We start from the raw sequence: 18,300 nt of genomic DNA on the forward strand, positions 1-18,300 counted from the left end.
ACTCCTCTGATTGACTCGTTCGGGTCAAAATCCGATCCTACATCTACCATCTGAGAGCTGTATATTTGACTGGTGATTGCGTTAAAAAAGAAAACTTCCAACCCTTTCAAAAAAGAGGACATCATTAGCTTACTACCAGTGCATAAGGTATTGAATCGCACCTTTTATTGAATTCAACAGATATTATTTGATTGTGTCTTACCAGTCAAAGTACATATTTTTTATTTTATTGTAGCAAGCAGCATGTTCGTCTGTTGATGGACGTCAACTTCTAGAATCATCAAAGACAGCTCTGGATAAGGGGAAACTTGAAGATGCAGTTAGCTATGGAACAAAGGTACCAAAGTTTTAATGATGATGATGATGATGATGATGATGATGATGATTTGGGATATAGTAGCTTACGATTGTTGGTGTTGGGTCAGTTGATTAATCTTCACTTTCTAGATCAACCAACGTGAATCTCTGTTATGTTGTATTATTTACAGATCTTACATGTCTACCAACGTGAATCTCTGTTATAAGAAAGTTTATCTCAAAAAGTTCAATTTTCATGTTTTTTAGTTTAATTTCTGGTGTTGTGGATTCTATGTGCAAGCTATTGATTTGATTGGTTGCTTTATTTTAGGATTTTTAACCCTAATTTAGTTTATGAATTGAGTTTTTGTTTGGTGGTTGTTGAAGTGTTGGTTAGGAGACATTTGAAGATTGGAGATATAGTAGCATAATGGCAGAATATGATTTAGATGTAAGCAGCTTTGGAATTATCTTTTTGATTTTTTTTTTGGTATTTTAGGGTTCATGTTTTAAGTTTACATTGTTGTTTGTGGTAATATGAATTTAGGAATATGAGGATTATGAAGATGAAGGTGGTGAATATGAAGAGGAGGGCGAAGGATATGAAGAAGAAGAAGAAGAGGAAGAGGATCGGTTGCCTACACAGGAAGAGTTGGAGTACCTTGAATTGAGGCAAAAGTTAAAGGAAAGTATTAGAAAGAAGATGAAGAAGGATCCAAGTTCGGACCTTGCCAGTTCTGTAGGAGAACAGGAACGGTTCTTCAACTCCAGCAGTATCTAAGCCTCGACCCAATGGGCAACAGCCTCGAAGAGTAGATAATTCAGTAAGATATACTTAATACTTTTATTTTACTATTGTATTCGTTATTGTTCTTTTCCAACTTTTTAGGCAAAACCTAAAGCAAAAATCCAGATGCTTAAGAATACTAGGGATTACTCATTTCTTTTATCCGATAATGCTGAACTTCCAATTCCTCCCAAGAATCCTCCTAAAAGTGGGCCCACTACACGACCTGGTATGTTGCTCTATATTTGTTCTGAAATGTTACAGGAAGTAAAAGTTCGTAAATACTTACCTGAGCTTTTTATATATTGAAGAGATGCATTCGCCACAACGGCAACCTAACAATAGTGGTAGAATACTAAGTAACGGTCATCGTGAAGAGAGGAAATCCTTACCTACATCCAATCAAATGCGACCAAAAGCTGGTCAACAAAATCAACGACTAAGTGCTGTCAGTAATGGTCAACAAAGTCAAAGACCAAGTGCTGTCAGTAATGGTCAACAAAGTCAAAGATCAAGTACTGTCGGTAAGTTGATATCAACATCAGTAGATTCTAGAAAACAGGTTGGTAGAAATGAAGGAAGTGGGCCAGGTCGGCCTGGCCCACGTTCAGGATAGAAACCTTTACCCTCGAAAATGCCGGCAGTGTTCAACAAGTCAATGGTGATCCCTCCACCAGTTTCTAGAGGTTCCATACCAACTGGGCACAAACCTCAAGTATCACGACCGCTACCACCGATTCAGAAGAAACCATTGGAACAAAAAAGGGATGATAGGGGGTCAACCAAAGGAAACATCATCAGAAAGCCCGCTGTCTCTTCTAAGCCTCAGGTAAGCCCGTTTGACCCACAATGAACCCAAATTAGCCCGTTCATAACTCATAAGTGAATTGAGTTGAAATTGTCATGACATTATATACAATTTAAAAAGATTGTGATGAAACATGCTTTTGACATGATTATAATTTGTAAATTGGACAGATGAAGCAACAACCATCTAGATGAAACAGAAACCGAAAGAAACCGAGCAGTTGCAGAGGTTAAAGAAGCTAAAGAGTTGGCTAATGCAGGATTATCACCTCAAAAAGTCGAACAAATGTTTTCAGAGCTCAAGAGTTTACAAGAGTGTCTATCAAATTCAAAAAAAAAAGAGATCAAATCAAGAGATGAAGAGGTCAATGAATTGAGCAAGCGGCTTGGATCCGCAAAGCTGTTCGAGGCTAAGTTAGCTGATAGGGATGCTTCTTTAGAGCAATTCAAGAAGCAGATTCGTGAACTCGAAAATGAACCGGAGAAAACGAATAAATTGGAATCACATATGCTGGAATCATTGATGCTGCAAACCCGACAATTCGAGCAAACTAAAATGGACTTAGAAGAATCAAAGCTTGATGTCGTGACCCTGTAAGAAAAGCTCAATATCCTTCAAAACGGTGGTTAAAACGGGTTCAGTCAAACGAGTAATCTGGATTCATCTTTGAATGCTAAAATCCTGAGAGACGAATTAGCGATGCTGAGAAAAAAAGTGAAATTAGCAACAGAAGCTGAGGAGACAAGCAAGAAGGCTATAGATGATTTAGCATCGGCTTTAAACGAAGTAGCGATGGAATCCAGTACAGCGAACGAACGGCTAAGATTATCAGAATAACAAGTAGCCCATTTGAAAAAGGAAATCGAATGGTTACATGAAGAACTTGAGTTACAAATGGAGATATCTGAAAGATTAAGAGTGGAGTCTGAAGAACAAGTTCTTGCATGGACCGTGAAAGAAATGGTATTCATAAGTTATATAAAGAAAGCCGACGAAGATAACGCGTCACTCAAACAAGAAAACCATAAACTTAATGAAGCTTTAGTTGCAGCAGAGAACACCACGAGAACCGCAAGAGAAGAAGGTTTGAAGCGAAGGGATATCATCAAAGATGATGCTGATATGCTCCGATACAGGTATCACAAAAATAACAGTGGTGTTCTACAAGCCAAACAAGGTACACCTTTTTGAACATATGGTACTACATCACAGTGGTAATAATGAATGCGATCAATCAGGTTAGGTTAGTTGGAGTTCTATCCTCTAAAACTCAAAGTCCTCTAAAACTCAAAGTGTAAAGGGGGAAGGTTTGTTTAGAAAATTTAGAAAACTTTAAATGCGGTGAAAAAAATTAATTAAATAAATATTTAGGGTTGAGAGTTTAAAAACTTATAATAGTGGCAAAGGTCTGTTTATGTTTTGAAACCTCTGTTGATTTTGGTCAACAGATGGATGAAAACAGATGTTTAAAACCACTGTTGGGTTAAAACAGAGTTTTGTGGAGAAAACAGTGGTTCAAACCACTATTGGGTTAAAACAGTGTTTTGTGGAGAAAGAACATGTTTGAAACCACTGTTAGGTTAAAACGGTGGTTTGACTTTAGTCAAACAGACTTTTGAACCACTAAAAGAGTGGTTTACTCTTTTAAACAGAGTTTTTCTTTTTTCTCATTTTTGAACAATCCTTGTGATAATTTTAAACAACATTTTGGAATCTTTAAAAACAACATATTAATGGTTTTATTGATTAGATTGGAATGCAGCACATGGATTGGTCAAAGATCAATAAATACACCGAGATGCTAAAGAAGAAGGTGGCGGTGCAAGGTGCTGAGTTTGTGTCGTATGATCCGGTTAAAGGATAATGGAAATTTAGAGTTCATCACTTCTTAAGTGAATACAGTTTGTTTCTTTAGTGGGCTACAGATATAGGATTTATTTGATTTCTACCATGAAGTTGTGTCTAATGTGTTTTATAGTCTAAATATTTGATTTGTAATTATTAACAGTTGCTTGAATGCAAATGTTATTTCATTCACAAAGATTAATAAATCGTATATTTTCGTATTTTTTATACTCTAAACTTCAAGTATTTACCGACCTACTTGGCTATTTATAACAATAACCACATTCACCATTTATATGTGGTATGATGGTTTTCTAAGAAACGACCCGTGTTTGCACACGGGTCTTACCGCTAGTACTATATAATAAAAGAAACCAATAAAAGGACACTTGTCATTATTCTAGACCATCTACTATTACTTAATTGTAGATAATTATTATTTAATTTAAATTATTAAATTTAATATATGTTTCATACATTTAAGAAATTACGGATAAAATTCCATTAACTATCTTATTATTTATTTATATTAATTACTAGGTTATTATTCTATACCATCTACTCTTAATTAATTGTAGATAATTATTATTTAATTTAAATTATTAATTTTAATATTTGTTTCAAACATTTAAGAAATTACGGATAAAGTTTCATAAATTATCTTATTATTTATTTATATTAATTACTAGGTTAGAAATTATATCTTAATAATTTAAACAAATATCGAGCATTTTCACAATGAGGGTGCAGGAAACGATTTTCTTATTTATACTAATAACTAGATTAGAAATTATATCTTAATAATTGAAACAAATATCGAGCATTTTCATAACGAGGGTGAAGGGAACGATTTTCTTGCTTAACAAAGAATTTATTTATTTAATATATTTAAATACAAGAAGAATAATAACTACATTTATCATACTAATACATTTATCCAAAAACAACCATCCTTTTTAGATGCAACTCAAGTCCATATATTTAAATTTTAAAGTTATATAACTTAATTTATACTTATCTGATTAATTTAAATATTATTTTGTAGCTATAAGTTAATCTAATTGACTAATTACTATATGCCTAATCTAAACATTTCAACAATATTTTTAGAACAAATAAATTAAGACCAGTATTATTTAAATAAAACTTGGGTTCACGTCGTGAGAAAGTCGATGATACAGTTTGTCTTCTAATCGATGGTTCAAACATCACAAGTTTTGATCATGCATAAAACAAAATTTTGTTCGGATATCAGAAAAGTGTCTTAAAATATCGCTCTACAATTATTAAATATTTGTTATTAACTGTTTGATATTTTATTGACTTAACCCGTATAATACACGAGGTTATAACCTAGTAATAATATATTTATAACAATAATCACGTGTATTTTATACATTTGTTTAAGAGTTCCTTAAATAATACTTCACAAATTAATATTTAAATTTTTAGAAAAAAAAGTATATCATATTTAAGCTAATCTTAAATGACGTGTGATTTTCTACCTTATTAGGCTACACGGTATGGGGTCGTCCCCCTACCGTCTTGGATCGTCGCCGGTGGCTACACCGTGCCCCCCCCCCCCACGTCCCGTCCTAAACGGCACCAACTCGACGTTCTCGACGCGCACAAAATGACAAAAAAAACAAGTGGGGACCATTGCATATGACCGTTTAAAAAAATTAATTTTAGAATTTATATTAATTAAATAATGGCTATAATTAAAAAATTCACCCAATTCACTTCCATTTTTATAAATACTCACCTCTTTAACCATTTTTTTCACAACTTTTCACCCACTACAATCTCATATCTCTCTCACATTTCATAACCCCTCTTCCCGTTTTATAAAAACTCATCATTTTTATACCATTTTTTACCCGCTACCACCCTATCGCTCTCTCAAAAATTATCATGGCTTCACCTTTTTCCATTTCTTCAATTTCTTCCATCTCTTCATCATCTTCGTCTACATGGTATTCATCATTTTCGGAAGAGGATACTATTATGCACAACATGATTACGAACGCGGCTCAGGTCTTCATGGCGGGTGATGAAGCGTCGTCCAAACGGCTAACTAGACGAGCAAAATTAAACCTAGACCAAGAAGGTATTTTACTATTTTTTCCTTATTATGTTTTATAAGATTTGAAAATGTATTTTATAATTAATTTCATTTATGTTTCGTTTTAAATTTATAGCTGCCCACGTTAAACTAGTAGCCGATTATTTTGCCGACGAACCGTGTACCCAGCCGAGATTTTTCGACGTCGGTTCCGCATGAGTCGTCCATTGTTTATACGTATTGCAGGCGACATGGCCCAGTCAGATCCGTTTTTTACACAGCGAAACGACGCTAGGGGGCAAAGGGGTTTTAGTAATTTACAAAAATGTACGTCGGCCATTCGCCAACTTGCATACGGTTACGCACCCGATGCATTAGACGAGTATATAAGGATGTCTGAAAGAACCGCACGTCTATGTTTGCACAAGTTTTGCGAATGGGTTGTCAAATTGTATAGCAAGAGATACATGCGGAAACCGAACGCAAACGACGTTCAAAAATTATATAAAGCACACGGACAGAGACATGGTTTCCCAGGAATGCTCGGGAGCATTGATTGCATGCACTGGCCGTGGCAGAACTGCCCAGTTGCCTGGCAAGGTCAGTATACTGGGGGACATCCGACTATTATTTTGGGGGCTGTTGCGTCACAGGATCTCTGGATCTGGCATGCTTTTTTTGGTCTACCTGGTTCCCTCAATGACCTTAACATCATATACCAGTCACAGATATTTGAGGATGTAGTGGCGGGTACAGGTCCAGACACAAGTTTTACGGTTTCGGGGGTGGAATACAGGCGAGGTTACTACCTAGCCGATGGAATATACCCAACGTACTCGACAATCCTTAAAACTATTCCGCACCCGAAAGACGACAAAAGAAAAAGTTTGCGAAGTATCAAGAGGGTGCGAGAAAAGATATTGAACAAGCTTTTGGTGTTCTACAAAAAAATGGCAAATCATTGAACATCCAGCACGTTCGGCTACACCAAAGCGGTTACGCCACATTATGTACGCTTGTATCATCCTTCTTAACATGATCATTGAAGACGAAGGTAGAGCGATATGTGAGTACGACGAAAACGCGTCTACTGGAAATACTGTTTCAGTTAGTGGGGAACAACAATATTTGAACATGTTCGCTCTACGTAACGAGTACACGCATCATAACCTACAAGCGGACTTGGTTGAGTACATCTGGAACAACGCTCAAAACGAACCCGACGACATGGAAGACGAAGACTATTAGCTTATTTTAATATATTAGGATTTGTTTAAGTTTATGTTTTTTTTAAGTTTAATTTTTTTAAGTTTATGTTTTTTTAAGTTTTATGTTTTTTTTAAGTTCATGTAATATTTTAAATATTAATGAAAATATTGTGTTAGTTTATTTGTTAAATGTTAAAAAAAAGTAGAAGATTAAAAAAACATAAAAATGGTGGGAGGATTATGACTAGGACCATCCTCCCATACCCTCTAGTTTTGGGGGATGGAGCATCCTTGGGAGGACTATGACGTGGCGCCTACGTGGTAGATCATCCTCCCTTGGAGAACCATCACCATACCCTCTAGCCTTAAAGCTCTGCGTGCCATCTACCTTACTAAAGCTCCGCGTGCCATTGCATTTCAGTTTTCGTCATATTTGCTTCCAAATTCAACGAAACCATAAAATTCATTAATGTTATCTCAAACAAAAACAAAATGAAAAATTAAGTTAATAAAAAGGGGTGGAGGTTGGATTTAATTGGCAAAGTCATTTGAGTTAATATGTTGCCAATGATCTCTAGATTAAGTGGTGGAAATCTTGTATTTCTCTTGAAAGATGCAAGTTCAACTCTCATTTGTTGAAGAGTGAGGCACTGGTGGGCAATGATAGGAGACTCAAGGAAACTTGGGTTGGATCTTTGAGCCAAACGAGTGTTACCAGTAATTTTCACCGTTGTGCTTACGAGCGGGTGGGTTAGCGGGTTTTCCTTGGAATTGGTGGCGGACTCGGGTTACTCTCGGAGTACTCCGTTTATCCAGTGGGTGCCCCGAGAATGCTCGGGATTGATTTTGTTGGCCGTTCAAATTTTTTTTTTTTTGAGTTAATATGTTGCTCTACTTGAGATTAAGGGTTCAATAATGTAATAAAGATGATATTTAATCCAACTAATGAGTAGTAATGTCTTTATTAAAATTATGATTATAACACTCCGCATCAAACATATTATCAATCATTATACACTATTAACATTATTCTACTGGATAACTTATCTCGATTCATTAAGATCGATATTAACTGATACTACAGGATCAGTTATGTTATCTCGTTGAAACCTTATTAAGAAAAACATTTTTAACGAAACTTAGTTAAGGAAAAAAAGTACAACGTGTATATTACCCCCCCCCCCTCAAGTTTACATATAATTCTTAGTCTGTAGAATTCAGTATTTGGGGTAACCTTGGTGTTTTAAACTCAAGACTTGTCAAACTCATGTACGCGGGATTACTACGCAAACCGTGAGTATACTCAATCCCATTTTTCTTTTTACACACTTTGAGTGCAACATGTTCAATATATTACCAATCACATACTCACGATTAAACTTGTTTACACACACACACTCTATCCTTAAAAACATGATACTTATTATATTCTTGTTATTACATACCATGCTCATACTTGTGTTGTATATGCTCATTAACTTTACAAGCCTACTTCAACAATTATAGCGGTAAAGGATCAACGCAGCGCCCGTATTCTTGTGGTATTGTTAAGTAAACTATTTTACGGCGTTTTCGTTTCAGCTGAGCCGGCTACAAGCAAGTGCAGGGTGGGCCTGGGCTCAGGGCCCAAATCAATAGAGGGCCCGAAAATTTTTTAAAATTTATATATATATATATATATATAGAAAGTGTATTGTACAAAATGGCTTAACGTACGCTACGTACGCGATGTAAAACCGCATGTTGGTTTTTTATAACAATTTCGCATGTGATAATTTTGATGAAATCGCATGTTGGTTTTTTGTAACATACTTTCGGACTTTTTAAGAGATTGTCTTAGTTATAGTAGCATGCCCCTCTTTTGAAGGTGACGTTACCCTCAACCCAGTGGTTTGAGTTAGCAGGGATACAATCCCAAAGGGTCGGAATATTGAAAGACAATTAAGTAAGTTATTAATGCGAAAAGTGGTAAGCCCCTATTTTGAAGGTGTCGTTACGTTCGGCTAAGTTGTTTGAGTCAGCAAGGATAAAATCCCAAGAAACCGGTTTAAAGTATTAATAGTAGTTACATATGAGGGGTTCAAGTTATTCGCACCCCTGCCATCCAATACCGTTGGGCATGAAGGAGGTCCTAGTAAGCTTAAACCAAGTCCTCGCAGGATCTATACACTGAACGAGACAAGAACTTTACCAAACCACCCTCCTAACCCCCTTCCAGGTAGTTAACGCGCTTTATATAGACCGTAAAGACACGAATGAACAAATAAATGACATCATGAAGAAATGGTAAAGAAAATTCACTTTCAACATAAGAAACTAGTTATTAAAGTCATTAATACAAACCCAATTAAAAAGTGCCGAAAGATTAAAAATCAAAAGTAATACATTAAAGACTTGTCTTCACCAAGTGATGTACGAGATTAGCCAAACATGGCCTTTGATTGACAAGAACTCTTACGATCAATCTTGGATCCCGAGACTACTACACACTCTAAAGATGATTGATGGATGATGGTGGTGGGTGTTGGTGTTGTAGTGGTGGTGGAATGGTGGCAAAGTGGGAGAGAAGTGGTTTGCCAAGGGATGCCTTTGAAGTGAACCAAGCACCCTTTTTTATAGCCAGAACAGAGCCCTGGCCATGGCCCCGTGTCCACTGGGCACGGCCCGTGGCCATCCTTCTACTCTTCCTTCATTTAATATAATTGTCAGCATAGGGGCCCACACGACCCAGTGTCTTCTGGGCACGACCTTGTGGTCAACTCTTCGCTGTACTATCAAGATTATGCAAATCTAAGAGTTGACCACGCCCCATGGTGAGTTGGGCACGGCCCCGTGGTAGGCGTACAAGCTTCTGCAGCTTTTGTCTTCATGTGCCAGGGCTGACCACGCCCTATGCCCAGCTGGGCACGGTCCTGTGGTCAGTTTCTGTCTTCTTGTTTTTGCTTGGGATGCTGCCGATGGGTCGGGCATGTCACGTTATTCCTTCTTTTTGTATTTATGCTGGTTTTGGCTGCTTATTTGTTCCTTTTGTTCTTTTAAGCTCGTTTAGTCCTGTAAATTCAAAAGGAAGAAAGAAATGCGCTTTTAACAACATTAGTATTAAAAAATGGTTGGTTTTATGCCTCAGTTGATGTAATTTATATGTTGCATTTTGCACACATCACACATCATTGTGGATCCACTGGTTGATTGGTTCCCCACCGCCATAGGGTGTAGCTAGGTATCGCCAACATTATTAGATTCGCTCTTCGAGGCTTCTGTCTCGCATAGTCGTATAATCGCATATTTGCAATATCACATTTGATTGTGTTGATTATTGTTGTTGTTTAAATGTTGTGCTTGTCATACTAACACTTGGTTTGCATGTTAAACTTTCAAAAATAATAAAACCAGTTATTTTATTTAAATATAGAATTACTCACCAACTTTTAGTTGACCCAATAATTATTTGATGTATGATATAGGAAATCAGGTTTGATGATACGAGGATGAAGATACGTAGGAATTGCCTTAGACAAATAAATGAGATTTTATTTTATGTTTTATGACTATGGATATGTATGGATTATTTGGAACTTATATGATTATGTGACATTTTTAATTATGACATGATTAAATTTTTAAACTTTTAATAGTTGTCATAAGCTTTGGATAACTATCTCGACCCGACCGATAATCCGCCATGGGTAGAGGTGTGACATTAGATAATTTACGTATTGATTTGTTTATGTGGAGCTATTTGTTTCTTTGATTGTAACGGATGATTTTGAAATTGATTAATAAGTATTTGAATATTTAGTTCCATGTGCTCTCGACAACAATCTACCAAGTGATGCCCCGATGTTTCCGCCTTCGGTCGTGGTGTTATATGAGTGGTTCATTTAGGATAAACATTAAACTTTGTTTGATATGTGCTTTAGATTGTTCTTTATTAACTATTGTGGAACTACTTGTGTTGGGATGATTTAAACGAATTGTTTGTATTTCAGTAGTTATCAGTCTGTTATCATTTGCATGCGGTTTTCTTGCATCATGAGCAATTTGGTAACTAGGGGTATTTAGCATCTATAATTGGGTAATTGGATTGTACGAGTTAACATTAACAACTTGTCTTGGATTATCACTTCAACTATTTGATCCTAGTTTGGTGTGAAACATAAAACCTAAAATCCGGAAGGTATCGCTATTCCTAAAACGAACAACTTTTCTAATCAAGCCCGTTGCTTTGCAATCAAGTTTCCTAAAACTTACTCAAAATCAAGATTTGCTTCTGTATTTAATTAACTTTGGTAATTAATTGAACACTATATCCAGTTCCCTATACGACCTTACTTACCCGTATTCGGATGGGTAATTAAAAACTCATAATTTGTAACGCTTCGCATTTTTGTACTTTCCCGATTTAGAAAGTCTTGTTGTACTTTTCATTTTTAGACACTTGTACTCTTGTTGTACTCTATTTCGTTTCAAGTTGTACTCTATACGACCTTACTTACCCGTATTCGTATGGGTACTTAGAAACTCATAATTTGTAACACTTCGCATTTTTGTACTTTCCTGATTTAGCAAGTCTTGTTGTACTTTTCATTTTTAGACACTTGTACTCTTGTTGTACTCTATTTCGTTTCAAGTTGTAATCCGAGACAATTGATCATAATGAAAACGCAATTATTTTTATCATATTCTTGGTATTCATTTTAGACTTATCTGTGAACTTGTATTCATAATTCACGTTTTAAAGGCTGTATTATTCATGATTCTTGATTTTCCATTACACATTGAAGCTTGATACTCGAAAAAACAATTACAACACATAAAATAACCAAATTCGGAAAATAAAATTCGGAGAACAAGCCTATTCGTATGAATGGACTAGGTCCATCCGTACGAATGGGGTGCATTCGTACGAACCCACTCGAAAACCCTAGAAACCCTAATTTCCACCCGAATCTATAAATATACCCTCCATTCTTTACTTTAACTCGCCATTTTCCCTTGCAAACGCTCTCAAGCTACACTTAGCAATCGGAAGCTTTGTAAGAATCCTCTCCTTTCTTTTCATATTCATTTCATTCCATTTCTTGAAGTTTTAATCACACACTCTTGTACTTTTACAAAACTTCTTGATTCAAACAATCTCGTAGATGGTTTTCACACGTTTTGCTTGGGCAAACTATGGTGGAGCATCACACAAACGAGATTAAATCAAAGTTATAAGAAATCATAACATTTTACAACTTAATTTCCTTTTCGATTATTACACAATCTTGGTGGAATTAGGAATCCATCAGACTCTCAACTCATCTCATAGTAAGAGCCTGCATTAAGATTAATTTCCACCAAGAAATGATCCGTTTAACAGATCGAACATGAAATTTTCATCAAGAACAGTGCATCCGTACGAATGGACTATGTCCACCCATACGAATGGACTTCGGTTCATATAATCTGTTTTGATTTTCAGTTCTGTTTTCACACTTGTTTGTCAATGATTAAATGTTTCATCTACTAATTTAAGCAAATTAAACGAATACTTCAACATTTCCAACCAAATCAGTTAAAATTAGAACTTTTCACAACATAAACAACCCATCCGTACGAATGGACTCTGCTACCACACCAAATCGTTTTCTTCCTATTTTAAACATCAGCTATTAAATCAGATCCTTCTTAATTACTATTTAATCATTTACCTTACTGTTTAACATTCAAATCAGTTCATAATCACACTTTATCAGTCGATTCGTACTAAACAGGAACGTCTATTCGTACGAATGGACTATGTCCATCCGTACGAATGGACTGCTAAACACCATAACTTGTTTTGTTTCGCGTATTTCAACAATCTGATCCGACACTCTTTCACATCAGTATACTTATACTCTCGTTTAACCATTTCAGCGTGATCTCGAAACTTCATCAACTCTGCTCGCGGTTTAAGTGTATTTCCTACGCAAAACTGTGACTATACTCGATCCCTTTTTCCATTTTTAACACTTTGGGTGCAACATGTACATTATACAAAAACACGCAACACTTGAAACTTGTTTAATCAAATCACACTCTATCCACATTTAAACATGAAAACATGTGATACTTGTTAATCTCATATGCTATGTATACATTTGTGTCTATATGCTCATTATCTTTGCTAGCCTACCTTAACAATTATATCGCTATAGGATTAACGCACCGCCCTTGAGTCTTGGGGTATTGTTAAGTAAAACATGTTAACCCCCTTCGTTTCGATGATGTTGGGAAGTCAAGATTGCGTTGGAAACTTGGGTTTGACATATAGTTTACACTAGTTCAGCATATATGTAACTTGTATGTGTTATTCATGTTGGATGTGAGCACGTTTAAACATTTTATAATTATGCTATGTATCAAACTTGTATACTAGCCAACATTTTGTTGATCATTATTTTAATACATGTGGCAGGTTGATAGACAAGGTGACGAAGAATCAAGTTAGGGTGGACTTAGAAACACACCTAAATAATAATCAATTAATTTGTATTGGTTGATACAATTTGTTATGTTTGGTTTTGGAGCAATGTATGACATTTCTAGTATTTATGAAATCTTGATTTAATTATATTGCCACGATTAGTGTTATGATGCTTTGAGCGATTTGTTTTCGTCTCACTCTGATGTTTCCGCCATCGGTTGGGGAGTGACATAATTAACTTACTTTTGATTAGCCACAACATATAAATCAATACCGATCTCTGACCTTGCACACTTTCAAAGTTGCAAAGGGTGCCGAAAAAGGTCCTTGAATGGGCGGCAATCGGCCCATCAATCCAACCAGAATTCTATGTCATTCCCCTGACCCACCAAACCTTTCAGATTTCCCATGAAACTTGTGTTTCGGATATCCCATTGATATCCCCAGGATTATTTAGGATGTATACATTGTATATAAGTCTTACGAGCATTAAAATGATGAGTTTTAGTGTTGCAGACAATTTATTTTGTTACAGTTTAGAGTGGAACGGACAAGTTGTAATTATGCGTGTTTACTGGAAAGTTAAAGTGTTTTTGTATTTGGTGTCCCTAATTAGGGATTTTTATTTGTAGTTCAACTATAAAATGCTTTCATGCCATTCGTCGCTCGTTCGGACAGTTTCCGGAACTAGCTGACATGAATAGTGTTTTCAACATTTTGCCAACATATTTGGACATAGTTTGCAGTTTTCTTGTGACGCGACGATTGTATTGATATTGTTTGACATATTTAACCATGTCTCGTGATTGCTAGACTTTACACGACCTAATCACGCATTAATTAAATCGTAACGAACACAATTAAATGTTAAGTTAAGTGGTTAAGTTGTACGGAATTACCATTATTTTTTCCGATTGTCACACTAACAAGATTCAAAATATCGAAGCACATACTAACCAAGAAATCAAACTATCAAAGCACAAGCAGAAAAGAATACTCACAAACAATCTGCGAATTTTGATCAGTCGATGTTGGTTCGAATTTTGATCAGTTCTGCGACTGCATTGCTGCTTCTACTTGTTCGAAAATCGAAATTATGATCAGTTCTGCTTGACTGCTTGTTCGATTTTTTATCAGTCTCACACAGGTTACACTTTGTCGAATTTTGATCAGTTTCTCACTTTGTTGCTGCTGATGTTATGGAGTTAAGATGCTTGTGCCTTGTACGACATTTGGTTTCCACAAATCTGTTGTCGCGCCCTTGCCCCATATTCAAAGGGTTATTATTTGTTTTGGGCTAAAATAGTAGTTGGGTTGAGACTTAGGCTTACATAACAATTAGGCTTACATTCAAAGGTTTATTATTTTTTTTGGGCTAAAGTATCCTTTTTTTTGTCAGGAGTATCCTCGTAGTTGTTTAGGGGTATCCTCTGTATAAAACCGACAAAAAAAAAATACACTACCGATACGAAGTTGAGCCGTAGCCTGTGCTACGGCTCGTTGAATGCTAGTTTCGCCCCTGTGTAGATGGAATAAATGCAATATTTCCGCTTGGAGGGCGGAAATGGGGAGAATTCCTCCAGCCATAGCCATGGCGCTAAGGAACAGGAACATTTTCGTGGAAGATTTAAGTTGTCCGGTGTGCGGTTGCGCTGAGGAGTCAGTTGACCATCTTTTCACTAATTATATAACGGCGACGCTGCTGTGGATGCATATTAGTAGGTGGTGTCGGATACCTAACATCATCGCTTTCTCGTTTCGGGATTTACTCGAATGTCACACGTTTATGGGTCTAAAAGTACAAGAAAATGAGGCTCTGCATGGTATTATTTCCACAAAGTGCTGGTGTTTATGGAACGCAAGAAACAAATGGAAATTCGAGAATATGCAGGTTTGTGTCGAGAAGATTATAGCCGAGGTGAAATCGTTAGGCTTCCTTTGGTATAGTTCTAGATCTAAGTTTAAAGCGATTACATGGAATTATTGGTGTAAATTTGTTATTATGTAAGGTTTGGTATGTGCGGTCTCTGGGTTTTCGGGTTGGCTTTTTTTAATGAAGTATACAGTTAAAAAACTCCTGAGTATTAGAAAGTCGCACATCTTAGACTGCTTTCACTTAAACAAATTTAACTGTTAAGCTCTCTTTGTTTTAATCCATTATCAAGACGCCAAGAATATTCTGATGAGTAAATAAAATATTATACTTAGTTTATTTCTTCATAGATATGTGAATAATGTCATAACCGTGTAAATCAAATAATATTTATATTAATATCTTATTTTACCAATTGACAACTCTCTCTTTTCTTTCATATTAAGTTTCTTTGGATATGAGTTGTTGATGGGTTGACTCTTAACGAATTATAGAACAATGACCCTGCCTCAAGCATCATTCTTTTAAGCATTATTAAACAAAATTCAATTATAATCACACTTAACATTATTAATCAGCCACTTGAAATTAGATTTATTTAAGACAATCTAAATTATATATCTAATTGATGATTGTAATTGGTTAAGTCTAAACAATTTATGGACGCAAGTAGGGGTGAGCAAATGGTATTGGGTACCGACGTTTTCGATACCGGTCCGATACAGTACCGATATTTACCGGTTTTTACCTTCAAAATTCTGGTGTCGTACTGGTACCGTACCCGATATATTTGATACCGATATCATACCGGATGTATTTGGTACCGATACCCATCTTTGAGGATTTTCGATATCAATTGATATCGAGCTCATCCCTAGGCACAAGTTGCCTCTATACAAATAGAACATAAAGAGTTGTTTGCAACGATAACAACTTCCATTGATTAATTAAACATTTAGCACAAGTGGTGATAAGAAGGATGTTTAAAACTGGCTTATAGGGTGTAGTCATGACCCTCATGACCACCATGACCCTCCATATAGGTACCACATCATCCATCTTTAATTCATTATTTAAAACCACTACCCTAAGGGTGTGGTCATGACCCAAACCACTAACCCCTTTATTTTTTTTAATTTGTTTTTGTCTTAAAATTATCAAATGGGAGGGTCGTGGTAATCGTGGTTTAATCCATGGGAACCACCATCAATCAAGGAGGGGATGGTATACCATTTAATTAATGATCCTATGTGGAAATAATGTTCCAATTCATAACCCCCACACCCCATAGCCTAAGTGCTTTAGATAAAATTCAAGACCTGTCATCCTTAAAAGACATACATCATTTCAAAGAAAACGTATTAACTTTTGTCTTTAATCTTATTCTATTTTTCTAAACATGATTTAAGATATACCACCTCCTTTTATAGAAGAATACATCTCCCTTTGAGATTATGTTCATCATTGATTACGTTGAAACATCATACTTTTTGAAATTTTTTCTTCGATTCGAACGGAGTGAACAATATTTTTTAGTCTCAATCTCTCTACTAGTGTTTGTAATCTGGTATATATTTTTATACCCTCGTAATCACAAATAAGTATTACTTTCTAGTTAAACTTTTTTTATTAGAAAAAGTGAGGACGTTTGACGAATAACTTAACAAGAGAAACAAAAACAGTGGCGGAACTAAACCTTCAACTCAGGGTGAAGGGGTATGGTCCCAGATCTCGCGTCAGCATCGACCGCGAGTGACCATTACCCTTATCAAAACCCCCACTAAGCTAACAACCTACTTGTGCCCAGGCGAGAACGCGTCGGCACAAGGGTTGAATCCAATCTATCTAGTAACGAAGAAGGACTTACATGGAATATGAGAACGGTAGAGTGATGCGACAGAGCATCACATCTGGTGTACGAAAACGGAAGTATTCACAGCGATGCGGCATCGCACCGCATCCAGTGAACACTTCTATCAATACAAGAAAGCCTTACCTTAGGCGTAAAAGAAGATGAACGTAACGGTGCGGCTGACACCGCGCCATATGGGCATTTTCGTCACGACAAGGGATGCAGGCAAATAGTCTCCACGTACGACGATGCGGCTAGCACCGCATCTCGCGTATTCCTTGATCACAAGTAGGAGACGCGGTAACTTCAGATGTTACCGCACGTAGCGATGCGGCTTGCACCGCACCCTATGCACTCAAACAAGTGGGACTGACACCACAGTGCAAGTGGCACCAATGGCAGTTACCTGTCAGAGCTACGTAAGCAATGGACTGACGTGGCGTAACCTCCACAACCGACAAGCCTGACACACCTGCAAAGGTGCAGCACGTCGTCAGTCCATCCATCATCATCCTCCTTCACTCCTCGGCTATAAATACCAACCCCAAACCAGGTTTGAGGTATCTCTTCAGAACTCTCTCACTACTACTACTATCTTACTTTGCTTCCCAAGCAAACTACTGATTCTCACGCCGGAGAGTGGTAACAAGGAGCACCCCCCACCCCATCCTCCTTGTTACGAGTCACGGCTTGTTTCCTTGTGCAGGAGATCAACCACCGGTGATCCAGCCAGCGATCCTCGAGAGGAAGGGATTAACCCTTCTTGACGAGACCAGTGTGTTAACCCTGCCCGGTTAACCATTGTTTCATCACAGGGGTATCCCAAAAATTTTTAGGGGTGTCCTCGTACTTGTTCAGGGTTGTCCTGTGTATAAAAATCGGGAAAAACAATTTTTTACACTACTAGTAAAAACTTGAGCCGTAGCCCGGGCTACGCCCGTTTACACTACAGGTCCCCCCCTGAACAAAAATAAAGTAGTAGATTATTTTTTGAGTCCATGTGTTTTAAGGGTTTTAACCATTTGGGTCCAAAATCAAAATGTTTGACGCCCTGAGTCCCTATAGCCACTTTTCTTAACCATCTGAGTCCAAATTTCTAACTCCATCCACCAAA

At 36.7% G+C, this 18,300-nt stretch overlaps 1 pseudogene; it reads left to right on the forward strand.

Annotated features, from left to right (window-relative positions):
* The first annotated feature begins 624 nt into the window (after window positions 1-624).
* On the forward strand, window positions 625-1,664 carry LOC110919297 (annotated as a pseudogene).
* The last annotated feature ends 16,636 nt before the right edge of the window (window positions 1,665-18,300 follow it).

This window comes from Helianthus annuus, chromosome 16, assembly GCF_002127325.2.
Source record: "Helianthus annuus cultivar XRQ/B chromosome 16, HanXRQr2.0-SUNRISE, whole genome shotgun sequence".
Classification (NCBI taxonomy): Eukaryota; Viridiplantae; Streptophyta; class Magnoliopsida; order Asterales; family Asteraceae; genus Helianthus; species Helianthus annuus.